General features: G+C 43.3%; 1 protein-coding gene across 4 annotated transcripts in view; it reads left to right on the forward strand.

Annotated features, from left to right (window-relative positions):
• The first annotated feature begins 623 nt into the window (after positions 1–623).
• Positions 624–14,770, forward strand: part of ST6GAL1 (ST6 beta-galactoside alpha-2,6-sialyltransferase 1) — a 94,984-nt gene continuing 80,837 nt past the window's right edge. For 3 of the 4 annotated variants that reach the window (XM_067538905.1, XM_067538908.1, XM_067538910.1), the window contains exon 1: positions 1,228–1,702. The gene's annotated coding sequence lies outside the window, so the exon portion shown is untranslated. Of the gene's footprint in view, positions 666–1,227; positions 1,703–14,770 lie in introns of those variants that run through there. The other variant, XM_067538907.1, reaches the window with a different exon arrangement.

Raw genomic sequence — 14,770 nt, forward strand, 5'->3', positions numbered from 1 at the left:
ATTAGTGCAATCCTGGTATTTGTTTTATTAGTTATTTATTACTAATTACAGCGCTTTGCACGTAGCTTCTTTCATGCAAGGATTTCAAGATGCTTTCCAAACATTACATTTGCAACTAAAGCATTATCAGTCCTCCAGTTTGTGTTTTTCCCCATGCCTTGCACCTTGTGTAATCACTACACTTACACAAAGTAAAAGGCTGCCACGGAGACTGAGTTTGACACCCCACCTTGACACCCCAATCTCAGTGATAGCAAGGGCCAGGGGGCAGTGGAGAGTCCGACAGACCCCCAGCCAGCCAACTCAGTCAGTGTAGGATGGGGGGAGAAATGATAGAGCTGAAAGGGGCCGTTCAGGCCGGGGAGATGGAGAGCTGCTTCGTTGTTTGTTTAAGGCTCAGTACACGCTGAGCTCTTCTCAGCTTTTAGTCTCCACTGTCTTCTTTCACGACCCCTGGACTTTCGGACACACAAAGCCTCGCCTTGTTATTGGCGTTGGCAGCCTTCCTCACCATTATCTCCACTATGCCAGAGGATCGGACACGCACCACGCTGCGGGCTTTGTCCTCCCAGTCCATAGGCCCTGGCCGGGAAGTGGGGAGGGGAGATCCCAGTGCCGGTAGTGAGGGAGAAGGAGACGGAGCCCCACCGCACAGCAATGAAGAGGTAGGACTGGGGGGCTTTAGCTGGGCGGTGGAAAGTCCAGCAGAGCAGAGAGTGCAGAGCTTTAGCACGGAGGGGTTCAGTGCCCGCTCCTGCACCCGGCGCGCGGGGATGGGGGCCGGACCGTACCCCAAGCGGGGCTGGAGCGAGCAGCTCCCCAAGGCGGGCGGGCGGGCTCTGTGCCTCCGCTCCCCTCAGCGGCCGCCCGCCGGTCAGTGCCCGGCTCGCCGCGCCGCGCCGCGCCGCGCGCTGTCTGCAGCGGCTCAGACAAAGGCTGCAGACTCAGAGCTCCGGGACCGCGGCCCGTCCCTCCGCGCGTGCATTGGCCGGGGCAGGGTGGGGGGATCTCGGCCGGGGCGGGGCTCTCCGCGGGGGGCTTGGGCCCGTGGATTTCTGCTGCCCCCGGAGCGGCCGGCCCAAGGGGGGGGGCACGTGGGGGCTCTGTAGCCGCCGCCGCCGCCAGCCCCCCTGGGGGAAGGTGGTGCCCCGCCCCACGGGGAGGGGGGAGCCGGGGTCGAGGGGGGCTGCCGGGAGGGGGTGCCCGGGAGCGGGGCGGGGCGGGAGAACAGCGGCGGGGGGCAGCCGGGGGGCACAGCGCGGAGATCCGGGTCCGGGCAGCTGGAGCGGAGCCGTGCTGCGGGGAGCCCCTGCCCGCGCATGCCGGCTCCCGAGGCACCTCTCCCCGCAGCAGGTAGGCTCCGCGCCGCTGGACCCCCATCCCCGCTCCGGCGGGGCTAGCTGCATCGCGCCCTAGCCTCCGAGTTTTGCATAACGCCCTCCGCATCCTCCTCCCCCGGCCCGTCACGGCTGCCTGGGGTGATCTCTCCCCGGAGGGGCGGCCGGGCGGGCCCCCCATCCCCCCGGCTGGGAAGGGAAAGGCACTTGGGAGGACGCTGCGCTGGGGGAACCAGCCAACGACGGCAGCGGCTTGTGAATGGCTGAGAAGCTGCCGGGACTGGAGCTCCGAGTCAGGGCGCCAACAAAGGGGACGGGAGGCTGCCCGGACCCTGCTTAGAGTAGCTGCAACCAACCCCCAACACGTGAGTAGCCCCAGCAGCAACTTCTGGGTCTGCTTCCGCGGGCCCGCTGGGCGTGGGATTGTCACACGCGGGGGCACCCGGCCTGGGTGGGAGCCTGGGCTCAGCGGTCGGGGTTGGGGAGGGAGTGGGCGACACCGCTGTCTGCACTCTCAGAAGTGGAGGGATGGTATTTTTGAAAGCAGTTGCATTGCAACTCTGGACTCTGCACTGCTTCCTCCTTTTTTAAAGCTCGTGCAATTCTTTAGAGCGAAATCCTTGTTAAGTACAGTACTTTTAAAAAATGTTGCTATAAATAAATAAATTTAAAAAAAATCCACTCTGTCAGGATTTTGGCTGCAACATAGTCTAAAAAAGAAAAGGTTAATCAACTGTTGGGTCTTCAAAAGACCAGTGGTAGATTTTGTGGTCAATGTTTTATTTAAAAATCAGATAATTATCTTTTTTTTAAAAAAGACGAAGAATGAAAAGAAGCTGAAGATGCCCTTTGATGTACAGTTGCAAGTTTTCACCTGGAAACTAAATACAGGCCTAGATAATCTTCCAACCTCTAGATAAATATTTCAATTTGCACCTCCAAAGAAAATGGTTTCTGATTAATTTTTGCAGGGAACACCTGTTCTTTCTGGATATGTTTGGTGTTTGATTTTGAATCTTTAGACTTTGCTTAAAACACTTCCTAAATAAAGGGATTTGGTATGACTCTATGTGGGGCCTTCATTGTATGCTAACTCCTGCTTCTTGCAAAAACTCCTATGAACTTTTTGATGTGCTAAATAAGTTGGCAAATGTTGACCATCAGATCAGTATATAGTAATAGCAACCTGCTGAGATGATGTAACAATCAATACTGCATTTCTATAAACTCCAGGTAGTTTAACAATCCACTGTTAGAATCTGGTAATTTTCTGCTTTTTAATATATACGTACTATATATATTTTAATATGAAGAGAACACTTTACCTGTATACGTACTGCTGTTAATACTGGAATACTTTCCTTTCAAGTTTATGCAGCATGTGTGTAACTTACTTTAAAGGAAACTAATGGGGATTCTGATTTTCAGATTGCATGCACTGCAATCATCTATGAAGCTTGTAAATAAAGATTTGGATTTTGCAGATTTCAGTTCAATAGGATATTATATACAAACATTTCATTGCACAAGTATACTCCCAATGTTTTGTTTTCAAACTGATAGATTGAACATTTGATATTGCCAGGCAGCGTGTAGACTGATTTTTTAAATTTGCTGAACTTGAAAGTGACACATCCAGGTTTAAAAGTGCTGTTGATTGTAGATTTTTGAAAATATTCACCTGTAGGACCAAATTCTGCCATCCTTAGTTAAGCAAAACTCCCATGGGATTTCTGTTGAAGTACAGGACACAGACTTTGGCCCTTGTTTAAATTGCTGCCTTATTACCATTAATGAAAAGAAGGATTGGCTTAAACTATATATATGTATAATGAGAGGGTGAAGATACTGTTTTGATGGGAGAAAATTACCACAAGAGCTCTGTTTTCTTAGAGTTAGTACTAGATGGAAATGGTAGTCTGAGCTTGAAGTGTTTTCTTTCCACTTCAGAAAAGAATATTGTCAACTCATTTTTATATATTACATTTCTCCCTTTCCCCCCCTCTACTGTAAAAGCATAAACATGAAGGGGCAGAACGTAAGCTTGTAAATGTAACTATGCTCATTTATAGCTGTAGATAACCAACCTTGTTACCTCTCTCTTTCCCATCCCCTCTATCTTCTGTATATGCCTATTTGTAAAGTCCCACCCTTCACATCACTACCACTACCACAATCTCTAACATTGTCTTTTGTCTTCTTCTTTTTGTATTATTTTTGGGAGAGCCACAGAAGGGGAGGAATGGGAGCACCTGACAGTGTTATATGTTGAGTCCACTTTCCCCTGATGTTGAATGGAGCTCAGACTGGTAGGAACCTTCTTGGTTAACCACAACCTGCCAAAACATCTTTGCATGCAAGTCTCATCTGTTGATGTCAGTACTACTCTGGGAGCAGGGTTTTAGCTAAGCTGCAGAATGAGTAGAGGAGGGACTTACCTGTGTGTCTCTGTATTGTTGCATTTAGCAAAGGAGTAATTTACAAAAAAAAAAAAAAAAGGTTATAATCTAGGATTTTTCCACCCTCCAGAATTATAGTAGCATGAAAAAAGGAGCCTAGAAGCTTTTGTTTCCTGGAAGTGTGTTTGGTTCTTTGTTTTCTTCCACATCTTCCTAGGACCGTATTTTGTTTTCAGTTGCAACCGCTCATGTGAGTTACTTATGTATTTGATTATTTAATTCCTAGCATAGTTCAATTTGCTGTAGCTTGTCGATACTTCACTGGCATTTACTGCTATTGTTATATTATGTTTTAAATGTTTTTATTTATAAATCAGAGTGGAGCTAGGAGAAACATTTGTTTACCCATTTAACATTTTTTATCTTCTCCATTCTCTGTCATTTTCTTTTTGGGGCCAAATGCAGTTCACTTTACTTGTCTGCCTATTTTCCAGTGAGGTCACAATAGAATACAAATTGGGGAAATAAGAGATGAATTAATGAAATCTGCAATTTCATTTGATGGAGCATTTTTGACGTTATCTCACATAATTGTTTACTATAAACTGATATCACTGCTCACATTAAAAACAAAATAGGGACAAGTGTCAGAAAAATCCCAGTGCAGCTGAACATAATGGAAGAAACATTGTTTCTGAGCACTGGGTGAAAAAAAGGATTTCAAAAGCTCTTATTGTTAAATGCTGTGAAAAGTCTTCTTGCTTGTTTAAATAAGATTTTCTAGCATAAGGTCCAAGCCCTCAATTTTATAAGTATCCTTGCGTAAACTCTGTATTTTCATAATTTCAGCCAAATTTAAGTAGCAGTTTAAATCTTTGTGTGTTTAAATAATTCAGCACCATATGATCTTGTCCAAAAATAGCAGTGCAGTTTCACTGGCATTACTTAAGGATGGAAGATGCACATAACAGAAAATGAGTTTGGCTAACTGAAAAATAGATGTAACTTGTAGTGCATGTGTTCCTTTTCTGTCCTTCCAAATGTATTACACTCATGGCTAAGAGAGCGTTAAATAAGGTGAGTTGCTTAATGTCTTATCTGTGCTGTAGGGTCACTTGATGATTACCTTTTCTATTCATTCTCTCTGAAGTACCTGGCATTGGCCACTGGATACTGGGCTAGATGGACCATTGGTCTGACCAAGTGTGACCTTTCTTATGTTCTTATGTCTTCACTGCCATGCTAAGTCGATCTTAGTTACACTACTTAAGTTACGTAAGTAACAACTTAAATGGGTACCATAGATCGACTTACAGCAGTGTTCACACTATCCTAATTTAGCGTGATAGTGAAGATGTGCCTATAATGTGCATATCACAAGCCAGTTTACAAAAAGATTGCACCCAACTTTTTCATTTTGCCAGACCTGCGTTAAATATTTGGGAGTATTATGTTGCACACCTGCTATACTCTCTGGTTTCCCCTCAAACATTTCCCTTTTGCTTAAAACAATGGAAGAGGAGTTTAGTCAATGAAAAGAATACCTCATAAATTCAGTAGGAAGCATGGATATTGATTATTTTACATAATCATTATATAATTATTATTTTACAAAAAATCATACTTTTTTTCTGTCCCTAATACTTTCCTCACCCCCTTCCACAAATCTAAGAGATTATTCTCTAACTTCGTGCAGGGCAAGACCCAGGATTAAGTGAAAATGATTACAGTGGAGCAAATGCAAAGAGGGACTGGCTATTTCCAGCGCTCAAGCTTAACTATGAAGGGGCACATCTAAAAGTGTGGGGGCTTTATTCCTGTAACTGCCACTGGGTCCTAATGGATTGGGATCAATCTTTTCTAGTCTAGGAAGAAATAAAACTATATTTATAGTGCTACAGCAGTTCTTAATACAGTAGCCTTTGGCCAGAACTATAGTATTATCAAGATCATAAATAACAGAGGTATGGAATTCTTAAAGACATGGGGTGGTGTTCCCAAGAAAATAGTTGGGAGAAAGGCCCAGGAAGCTCTTGGGATCTGAATTTCTTTTTCCCCTCAGAAGGGGGAGGGTTTAGGGGGCTTCAGAGTGGGTTTTATCTCCTTACCCTACAGACTTTGGGAATACACAGGAAAGGAAAGCTCCTGTCTTGGAGGAGCAGCCCCTCTGCTGTTCCCCTGGCTTCTCCTCCTTTCTGGCAGGACAGCTACTTGGCTCATCAGAAGACACATGTGCTGAGCCTACTTTAAATAACCTATTTCCTTCTATTTATATAGCATTCCCAAAGTGTTGGCCTGGATATATCTTCTCCCTGTGGAGGCCAGTGTGTTGCAGAGAATGGCAGTTCCCTGGCACCAACTCCTCATAGCCCTGAAAACCTGGGATGGACTAACCAAGAAGAGCTCCACCAGAGAGGCTTTTCTGGGTCCCAGAGGGAGGTACAGTGTCACAGAGATGGTGATCCCCTGTTCTGTGCCTCCCAAGCTGGATCTGTCCACTCTGACTCCTCTCCCCTTATGGAAGTGGAGGAGATAATCAGAACCATATTTTTGTGCATCTTCCCGGTACCTCCTTTTTAATAAACAAAATACTCCTCATTTTACAGGAGAAAGAACTGAGTTTCAGGCAGTGGACACAAGGGATTGTGGCTTTTATTTACACGCCTTTGTTATGCATTGTTTTGACTGGGTACCTTTGTGACTATATAGGAAACTGGGTTTAAAATTGTTCCTTTGATTAAGAAGAGCCATCCGCTCTTTGGACATGTACCAGATTCCTCGCAATGTCTGTTTCAGGATCTCTTATACATCACCTAACATCTTCTGGAGTTGGCATTATGTTCCTATAAGACAGAAAGTCCTGTGCAGACAAACTTGGTGACATACTGTGGCAACAAGGATGCTTTGTATAATAATTTATGAGGTTACTGTTTCTTGGGAAACTTGTTTTTTACTTGGTTAAGTTAAACCTTGGAACTGTGCATAGATTTAAACCTGGCCTCTTGTTTACAGAGACATGGAGTTTTATTGGGGCAAATTATAGAAATGCTTGAATGTTAGCAAGGCCAGTAACAGCTACAATAACTAAATCCCATGCTGCTAGGGCTGGAAATGTGTCTGAGAAAAGTATGTCCCAATGTGAGACAGAGATGGATTACATCTAATCATTGACAAAATGCACACTTATGAGATCTGGTACCACTTAATCTCCATCCACATGTCTTCATCACCAAGTGTGTATTTAAAGGTTGTGTCAGGTGACTGGCATCATTTAGATCCACTGCCAATAGTAAAGGATATGTGACTGTTTTTGAACTTGCCTTTTAAATAAATTTTAATAAATTAAAAACTAGAATGTGAAAGGGATGCTGTCAAGATTGGTAGGTCCAAAATTTTCATAGACTTTAAAACCAAAACAGAATCACTGTGATCAAATAGTCTGATTTCCTGCTAGACTATAGAATTCCCCAGTAATTCATGTGTTCAGCCCATCAGCTTGTAGCTGAACTAGAACATATCTTTTAGAAGGACATTGATTTAAACACTCTACATATTGAAGAGTTCACTACTTCCTGTGATAATCTGTTTCAGTGATTTATTGCCCTCATTGTTAAAAATGCACATCTTTTTTAGTTTAAAACTTGTTGGCTTCAGCTTCCACCTTTTGAATTTTGTAATATCTTTCTTTGTCAGCAGATTAAACAGCATCACATCTTTTCCCCCTGTAGGTATTTATAAACTGTGATCAAGGCATCTCTTAACTTTCTCTTTAAGTCCTTTGGCTCTTGTTGTAAGATGTGCTTTCCAGACCTCAAATCATTCTCATAACTCTTCTCTGAACCCTTGTATCTACTTCTTTCGCTATTTCACTTTAGAAACTGATTCAGTCTCTCTTTTGTTCAAAGCTGTTTTTCTTAAAACAAGATGCCTACACATTTCAGCACTCAATAACAAAGCTCTGCAGTGCCATGCAGAGGATAGCACCTGGAGGGAGAGAAACTGGCCAAAGCTCAAGTGAGGCAAGATAGAGATGATGCCCATAGGAAGAAGGAAGCACTTCTGTTGAGGGTACCTGCCCACTGATTATGTTGTTGCTGTAGGGTACTTCTGGATTTCTCAATGCTATTCAATATGCAAGTATACATGGCTTTGAAAAATGCCCACTAACCCTGCCACTGGCTATATGATTGTTGCCCTAGCCTATCAGTTGTGGCTGCCAAGCTTAATTACTGCAATTCAGTATATGTGGGAAGAAAGCCATTCTTCCCCCGCACCCCCCTCTGAAAAGACTCCCACTGGCACGAAATGCAGCAACCCATCTACTCAGAATCTCCAGTTGCTGTGAATACATCACCCCAATGCTCCACTCCTTGTGCTGGCTCCCTATCATGCTGACACTCTGCGCTGAGTTCAGTTCAAGGTCCTTGGCCTGATATTTGTTGGATTGAGCACCCCATTGGATTGGTCCAGCTGAGACTTTGCCCCTCCCTTCACGCCCATGACTTTTCCCTCACGTTGGAGCTGTGAAACCGCTGACTGATACAGTAAGTCATGGGAGCACTGGAGATATCTGAATTCAAGTGAGAGCTGGACCTAGCCTCAAGAACTCACTCCTACAAGCAGTAAGAATGGCCATTGACTTCAGTGGAACCAAATGCAACCTCAGTTTCTTCTGGTAGCTTTTCCTGGTTGGCCTGTCTGTGAATCTCACGTGCACAAATAGAAATATATAAATAATACTGAAAAAAGTCCACTACCTATCCAAGCTTTTCCCTACAGCTGGCAAAGCAAATATTTATTCTTTTATTTGTTTTTCTTAGCTACTTGGGCAGGGCTGGGATGCCATGGCAAAGAAAGCCATATAAGTACATAGCTGGCTGTACAGACAGCTGTCTCCACCCGTTACAGCAGAAATAAATGTGTGAACGCTCTCCCACTCTTCTAATGTTACTAACCCCACAAGGTGTAAACTTCAGAGCTGAGTTGGGACCATTTAAATGCTAACTGTATGAGGCTCTAAATATCTTAGTACCATATTTTTATGCTCTCAGAGTCCCTCTCCCTCAGGACAGGCTGTTAGCTTAATTCAGAGCAGAGTGGACTTTGTCACGCTGCCCCGTGAAAGGAGATTGGGGGTTTCTGCCCCTTCGTTCTTGGATTTTTTTTCCTTTTAATTTCTTGATCCCTTCTGTGGAAAGTGCAATGGAGAATTGTCTGTTGGCTCCTAAGTACTGTCAGGGCCTCCGCAGGGGGGAAAGGGTACAGTTTACTGGAGCCTGGAGGCCCTGGGGTCCTGGCGCAGGCTGCAACCCCCAGGGGGTATGTGTGTGGGAGAGGGCCTGTGTTACAAGTTTGTACTGGGCCCGAAAAATGATGCTTGGGCCCTGGGTACTGTACATATCACCTGGGAAAGTGGCTTCTGTGCATTTATGACAAGGTCAGCGTCTTACTCTGGGGAGCTCAGCAGATACTTAAGTAATGTACAGTCTGTTTTAGATCATAGAAGAGGAAGGCTGATTACCAAGAGGAATTCTCTGTCTGCTCTACTGAGGCAGAATCCTCTGTTTTTTTTTTTTTTTGTCTGAGCTCAGCTTCTTGTGTTTACTTACAAGAACAACAGTGACTTTATTTAGATCAGTGGTTCTCACAACAAATTTTTTGTTGGCCTCAGAATGTTGGTTGCTCTGCCAGTTTTTCCTAAAAAACTTAAGTAACTTTAGGAAAATAAACATGCAATTTACACATCCAAATCATTGTAATTTATTTATGTAGTTTGTTTGTTTTTTGCAGATGCAATGATAAAAATAATGTACAGTTGTCTGTCTTCTTTACTGGACCTAAACAGAGTAGAAACACAAATAAGGTGCTTTTCACGTTCTTATCTCTCTTGTTGTTTCTTTTGCTTTTTTGGTAAAAGGTGGACGTCTGTACAACAATTCTGAACTAAATTTAAAAATGCTTTTACATAATAAAAAAGTCCAAATAATAATGAAAAAACATATCTGCAAATATGTCTAACATTTCTTTCTCTTTCACAAACATAGCCAAAAAAAATCAATCCAATCCAGTAATAATAATGATAATACTGTAGTAACAACAAACATATTCCTGTTATATTGTACTTTCCTAATCTAGCGTGCTAATGAAATTAAAGTTCTGGGTTTTAACACATCCACTGTGTGAATCACGCTACTTACAAAAGTTCAAAAAGGATCACAGATCTGTGAAAGTGGAAGGGAAGATTCCAGGTTAGCATCAGTGAGGCAATTTCAGTACTTGTTTTTCAGAAAATGCAGTGCACGGAATGCCGTCTCACACAGCGCAGTAGTATAAAACAGGGAAAAGCAAAGCAACTTTAGCTAGGGGCTTGTAGGTGTCCTCAAACAGGTACACATTACTCCAGAACTCCTGTACTGTAACATCAGGCTGACTGAAGTATGTTTTCATTCTTGCATCACTGCATATTTGCAGCACAAGGTAATTGGGATTGCTTAAATCTGAAGAGTCAAAGGAAGCTAATCAGTCCTGCAGCTAGTTTGTTTGCAGCCAAAAAACCTGGACGAGAATTGCTGAATTGGTCAGTCACGAAGGTGTTCTGATGGAAAAAGTTTCCCTCACTGAAACGGTTTTCAAGTTACTCCAAGAGGATATTCGGGTATTCGGTTACAGCTAAACCGATCTTTCACTGCACATTCTCATCCTGACAGCTGAGAAACTGACTAAGCTTGTAAAAAAGCCTGAAAAGTCTGATTCCTCTTGTAGTTGCTGGATGAAGTCAGGGATTGTCGTTCTGCATGTATTAATTACTTCAATGCTGTCAAATATCGTTAGTTGAGGTTACTGAAGCTCCAGGTTCAAGGAAACAAACTATGGTAAAAACTCTTTCAAAAAGAGCAAACTACTATGTACTTCTGGATCTTGTAGCTTTTGGGTCAGATCTGGTGAAACTGTGTTCAGAACCTCAATGAGGGCTTCCTGGAGCTCAGATGGCATCTGTCCACTGTCATTAAACTAAGCCAGTGGACTGGGTTGTAATTCAGCAGCACCTCATGTGTCTCGCAGCCCATTTTGCACAGAGTTGTGAATGTCCCTTTATTGACTCCGCTGGTGTTGACAGTGTGGATGAATTTTTTTCACTGTGGATTCAACCTCCTCCATACTTTTCATTGCAGCCTTGCTGGCAAGTACTTCTTGGTGGGCAAAACAATGAAACAAAAAAAGTTTCTGAGTGCAGCTTTCTTAGAAGCAGTTCAGCACCTCGACTCGTGCACCTTGCGTAGCTCTGCTCCATCAAGCTGCACAGCCTGTCAAAGCTAATGCAGCACTCATCTGTTCTCACCTGAACACACTGAAAAATGTGTTTTCCAGTTGGCCTATCACTGAGGCTCACCTGACATAAAACACCTTCAGAAAAACAATGGCGATCACAGCCAAAAAAGCGAATGCATACAATGACCTTGGGATTCCTCACGCCATCAAGGCTCTCATCCAAGCACAGGCTGAAGAAAGGGCTCGCTTGACTTTTGCAGCTATTTCATTTAGTAGAAAATTTGCCAGATCCCTTGTGCTCCTCTGTAATGTGTTATTGCCCAGTGGTATATCTCTAAAAGGCGTATTTTCTGGTTATGCAGCCAGAACAATTTTTTTACAAGTTCTCCATCGCTGAATGGTTTCCTTGCTTACCCCCAAGGTAGTACAAATTTAAAAGTAGCCACCCGTATCTGATCTGCTTTATTCAAAAAATCTCTGAGCCATCACTGTTGTCTTTCAAGTTTGGTTTTTGCATCATTTAACTACTTGGGCTTCTGAAATGCACTGTAGTTATTCTGTCCACTTTCCCTGCATGAATACTATGGTGATGTTACATTGCATACATTTTAATGTGGTGAATTTCTTTCTTGCACACACTGCAACTTGCTCGGAAACGGAATTGGATGGCTTCAGAAACACAAGGGCATTTCCCACAGGTCCTGAAATGTTCGGTTTTTTGCTTTCCATGTTCTGCTCTTTTTAGCAGCAGGTGGCTTCTCTGGGACAGTCTGTGTATCACATTTAGGGTCATTTTCTGGCATTGATTTTTTTTGAAAAAGTTTTGGTATCCATTCGCATTTTTAACTCTTTCACCTTCCGCCACGATCACTTTCAGCCTACCCAAACACCATGCAGTGATCGTGCCAAGGAGGATGTTGACCAGTAGCCGCTGATGGAGCTACGGTAGCACAAGATGTAAACATAGTGATTAGCTAATAAATATGCTTTGTGACTGGGAAGAAAACCATGCCTGTATAGTTCAGCTCTGTCTGCACTGCACTGTAATATTTAGAATGGAAGGAGTGCACATTATTATTTATGGCATTTACAAATCAACTTTAACACTTAACATCTCAGCAATTGTTTGGGGCACTTTGGAGGCTGTCATGGCTGCAAAAAAAAAAAAAAAAAAAAAAAAAAAGTCCGCTGGTGAACACATTTGAGAAACACTGATTTAGGTTACTAAGCTAATGAGCAACACCAGCGCAATGAGCTGCAAAGCATTACAGTACTTCACACAACTTCCTGCAAATCCTTCATCACAGCTTCCTCTCTCTCTGCTGCAGTGTGAGAAAGCTCTTAACTGTTACAAATGCTGCAGCTGTTGGCTTGCAGTTTCAGGAAGACAGCACGGCTTTGATCTACACTTCCTTTATATTCTGAAGAAGTTTAGCATTGCAACAAAAAGGCTGGGACTGCAGCTTTTTACCAGGCTTAGATTCTGCAGAAGCTGATATCATTGGCTTCCCCACTCACTAGGGGAAATGTTAGAGAATAAGCAACAGTTTTTTCAAGTTCTGGTAGATACATCTTTCGATGCACAGGCAATATATTTTTTGTGTGTCTGTAAAGTGCCATGGAGACCTAGGGGACTATATCAGTATATTGTTTTCAGACAGCATATGAGGTTGTCCTTGTTTTTTATTATTATTAACAGTACTGTCAGACACCTTCAGAATCCATCCAGGCATTTGTAAGCTCTGCTCCGCATATATTGTATAGGGATACTTTCCACCTTTTGTTTAAAGGTCAGATTTAAAAAAAAAAAGTATGTTTGTGCTCACAGACGGGTGTGAAAAATCACATATTTACCATAGTTGCATCCACGATTTACACATTTGTGTATGCAGATAGGTACTTAGATACCTACATGCTGGATATGTGTATGTAGTTGTGGTAGCTGCTCTTGCAGATGTAGGAGTGCAAATGGGTGCATTGTTATCTGCAGATCTCAGATATTAAATATAATTTGGCTCTGTGAGCTCAAGGAAGCCCATTCTCAAAAGAAACAATTGGGTTTGTTGATTCATTTTCTTTGTATAAATTCAGTGACTTTTGTGGTTTGATTCTTTGTAGCTTCAATTGGCTTCTTTTTTCTAATCAGGTTTGCCATCACCTCTCCAATATTTGCCATTTGTCTGACAAGCTGCTGTAGAGGCCTGGATGTCTCCACGTTTATAACTCTGCCAGCAAGTTTATCAAATTTTGAGTTTAATTCTCTGCTGCACTTTATCCTTTTCTCTTTCATTAGTAAGGTATGTACAGAAACCAGTGAGGGTTCCAGGCAAGGTGGTACGTCGATTATTCATATTGTTCACTGGCTTTTCAAAAATAATTTAATTTCTCTGAGCTTTTTATCTACTAGAAACTGGCTGTGCAGGATGGCACCGCTGCTCCCCCTCTGAGGCAGTGGGGGAGGGAGATGTAACCCCTCTCCTCTCCTCCACAGACTTGTCTCGGTACAGTGGAAATATGCAAATGCAGAAATAAATTGCTCTGTGTTGTACTCTGCCAAAATTATTCTGGCAACTTTTATTTCTTTTGGGACCCTGCAGCTGCCAAATAGCTACTAACTAAAATATGCCTGTATGCTACTGCGACAACCACAGAACATAAATCTAACTATAGAGCTGATGTTACCTCTGCAGGGCTTTTAATAACCATCCTCCCTACAACCTCCATAGAGAGAACTGTTCTTGTTATTTGAATGCATTTATCCCTATGAAAGTGTACTCTAGACCCTGGTTATAAAAGGACACTGTAGGTGCTGGTTAAGTGTTAGATTGTGTCTGGCAATGTTTTCGTGAACAGATCAGACGGCCATGTCCCCCTGCGTAGGTGCTAACCAGAGTCTTACTCTTTGCTCTCCTTGAGCACTAGGGGGCTGATCCAATGGGAGGACTTCTCATTGACGTCAGTGGACTTTGGAACAGGGCCAGGGCCAGCGAGTCTGGGACAAGAGTGGTTCTGGACTTGCCAGAATGGGTAGGCACGAGCACCCCCTTCTGCACCAGCCAGTGGAGTTGGGCCAGTGCTTTGTGAGATACACTCAGTCATAGGATGGTGCAGTTGCTGCTCTGTCGTGCTCCCTTTTCCCAGGGTACCCAGAGTTATTCTGAAGTCCAGCCATAACCACAGTATAGCCCGTAAGCATGTAGAGCCAAGAATGCCTAGACAACGGGAAACTCTGTTTCTCTGTTATGATTTGACTGGTCTCGTTTTTTCTTTTAAGGAACAGAGAGAGAGTCTGATCTACAGATTTCATAGCTGGGCAGATGCTTTAGTGATGTCAGTCTTGTCTCCGGTCACTTAACAGAAGGGGTCCCCCCAGTCAGAAGGGAACGTGAGAGTCTATATCCTACCATGCTCTGTCCCACACAGTGAGGCAGGGAAGATGGGATGGAGGGTAAACAGCTTATTGGCTGAGGTACTGAGTTTGAGGTGAGCAGTAGATCTATATATATAATCATTAGATGACTGCTTTCCTAGTATTAACCCAAGCTAACACTTACATTGTAAGTCCTTCATTAGTCATGCTGAAATTTTCCCCCACCCCTCCCAAATTAGTGAAGTAGCTATTATTTCTCAATTACACTCTACAATGTTACAGAAGAAAAAAAGTCCCACACATGGGTGGTTGTTCCTGACACGGGTAGTTGATGGCTAATGTTTACTCCTCTTTTGCACCTTTTCCTGCGATCAAGAAATATGGGCATACTCCTG

The sequence above is a fragment of the Emydura macquarii genome, unplaced genomic scaffold, assembly GCF_026122565.2.
Source record: "Emydura macquarii macquarii isolate MOO-44397 ecotype Brisbane River unplaced genomic scaffold, CSIRO-AGI_Emac_v2 contig_499, whole genome shotgun sequence".
Lineage (NCBI taxonomy): Eukaryota > Metazoa > Chordata > Testudines > Chelidae > Emydura > Emydura macquarii.